We start from the raw sequence: 2,622 nt of genomic DNA, 5'->3' as shown, positions 1-2,622 counted from the left end.
TATTTATTTTACACTTAATTATATTTCTGAGTAAAAAAAATATTATTTTTACAAGTCCTAATGTTCCCAGTCAATTTTTAACCATAATTTATCTAATGAGAATTCCAGAGTCTTTTATTTTAAATGCCACATTTAATACACTTTTGTTAGAAGCTTCAATAGCAGCAACTAGTGTCTTGCAAAAAACATCTTGAACAGATACATAACTTCTTAATTTAAAAAATTTTCTTTTTACATCACCAACTAAATGTTTACAGCCACTTTTACTACAGCAAAGAATATCAAGGAATAAATATTATACCTACATGTAACAGTGCTAGCTTTTGATGGTTAGTACAGCTTTGAAAGTAGTGTTTACAAATAGCCTAAAGTTAACATCTTCACTATTATACTCTGGATGCAAATGCTTAATGTAGATTTATCGTTTTAGTTAATAATAAACAGTTCAACCAGAAAAGTTGGAAAATGTAAACAAAGATTTAGAAAATAGTGTGTAAATTAAATAAAGAAACTAGTAAGAAGGCAATATGCTGAAGCAAAGTTTACGCTAAGCAGTAAAATGTTTATCATCTGAAGTTTCTAGAGTTTTTTAATTGAATATACATGTTTAGTACTGAATGTTACAGATTTTGGAAAGTTTTAGGCTTCTAATACAAATATATAAAGACCAGTTGCAAAACAATACCATTATTTCAGCATAAATATAATAATCAATTTGCTTTCCTGTCCCAATTAATGATAAAAATTTGGCACAAAGGAATAACCTATTGAACAATGAAAAATAAGAGAAGACTCTTGTTAACATAAAGCCACAAACTACTTGTTACATAGTCAAAACAATTTTGACTTTATTTTTAGAACTTTTCAACTTCAGTAAAGGAAACAATCTCAAATAGACTCATGGATTTGAAGCTCACCGTTGTTATAATTGGTAAGTTCCAACCATTTTGTTGTGGCGTTGCAAATTAGTTAGAGATTCACTTCGTAACACAAACAAATTGCCAATTTCCATATCAAACAGTGTTTGAATAATTCATTTTTCTAAAATAAGGTATAACTAGAAATACGCTTTCCATTAGTTTGGCAAAGCTGGCTGAGATTTTTAAATTTTTTTTGGTACAACAAAGCATCGAATACTTTTTTTAGCCTTAAGAAAGATACATTAGTTTGTTTGAAAACGCTTATTTTTTGACTAATAAGTTTCTTTGGACATTTTAGAATAAGTTTTAAAAGCTATTTGTTAAAATAAACAAGCAAATTGCAACAAAAATCACTGGTTCATTTTGATGTGTTTTTATATTTAATTGTATCAAGGATATAACTAAAGTTTATTTGAAAATGTTTTATTACAATTTTTCACAGTTTTTAGTTTGAAAAACTTCAGTTTTTATTAGCTAATCAAGCGTGTTCAGTTCTGTTGAACTAGGGTTTCTCATATTTCGTATGGTATTTCATTGTTTTTGTGCAAAGTTACATATTGGAAGTTGCACCAAAAAAAAATTCCTCACTTCTCATAGCTTTATTTGTCGTTCTTATCAAAGTATGAGGTAGAAAATTCAATTTTGACCGCCGTTTTCACAAATAGGTATGTTAGCTGCTGGAAGCTGGGCCATATCATGCTACAAATGTGATGACTGCGGCAACCAAACAGCAATAGAAGCAGACTGTTCCAATGGCACTCGCAATTCAAATTCATGCTATGCAACATTTGTAAAGTCTACAGATATAGGTAAGAAAGTACTTAAATACAAGTTTGATTCAAGTATACATTTTTATGCTGTATTTTCTTAGCTTGTAAAAGGTAAGAAAATGCTGTATTTTTAGCTTGTAAAAGCTAAGAAAATACAGCATGAAAAGATTATAATTTATTTTCAAAATTCCTACAGAAACAAGGTTTACGTGCTTTTCTATTAATTATGGTTGTTACTCTTCATGAGCAAAAAACAATCTTTGATAGTATTTTGAGTTAGTTTCCTTATAAACAAATAAGTATTGTTTATGTACTCCTGAGCCAATATTTCTAAAATTCCTCAACTATTAATTAAAACACACTCTCAAATGGCTATAGACTCAAAATCTCAAACTAAAATATACATTATGAAACATGTCACCACTTGTTGTTGAAAAACCTTAGCATGAAACTTTTTATGACTTTGCAGTAAGCAAATCATGCGGAACCGCTGAACTGGATCAGTACAATACCAAGACGGGCTGCATAGAAAGCGGTGAAGCAAAAGTTTGTCGGTGTAAAACAGACTATTGCAATACCGATGACCTGATATCAAGTTCTCCAGTTATTTCTGTCAGCTTTAGTTTATTCCTGTTTATGTTGGTGGCGGTAAAATTTATCTAAATTATTGCGCCTAGTAGTACTGTAAGTAGTGCATGATTTTAACCATACAACAGCTCCCTGTTTGCATATTTTTGAATTTCAAGAGGTCTTGATAGGTTAGTTATTACTTGTTTGCCTACAATGGTAATTATGCCTAATGTGAAATATTTTGTAACCTCATATACATGTAATACTAAAGTTACTAACAAAAGAAGCTGGACAATGAAATGTCATGTTAAAAACATCTACATGTCTTTTAATAACTAACCATAATTGAGAACTAGCCACAT

At 29.7% G+C, this 2,622-nt stretch overlaps 1 long non-coding RNA gene across 1 annotated transcript; it reads left to right on the top strand.

Moving 5' to 3' along the window:
- The first annotated feature begins 856 nt into the window (after window positions 1-856).
- Window positions 857-2,622, top strand: LOC137406581 (uncharacterized). The gene is made up of 3 exons (XR_010979909.1): window positions 857-931; window positions 1,586-1,729; window positions 2,160-2,622. It is a non-coding gene; the product is annotated as an uncharacterized lncRNA (long non-coding RNA).

The sequence above is a fragment of the Watersipora subatra genome, chromosome 10 (genome assembly GCF_963576615.1).
Source record: "Watersipora subatra chromosome 10, tzWatSuba1.1, whole genome shotgun sequence".
Taxonomy (NCBI): Eukaryota; Metazoa; Bryozoa; class Gymnolaemata; order Cheilostomatida; family Watersiporidae; genus Watersipora; species Watersipora subatra.
The sequence above is the reverse complement of the archived record's forward strand: the minus strand, read 5'-3'. Positions and strand labels throughout refer to the sequence as shown.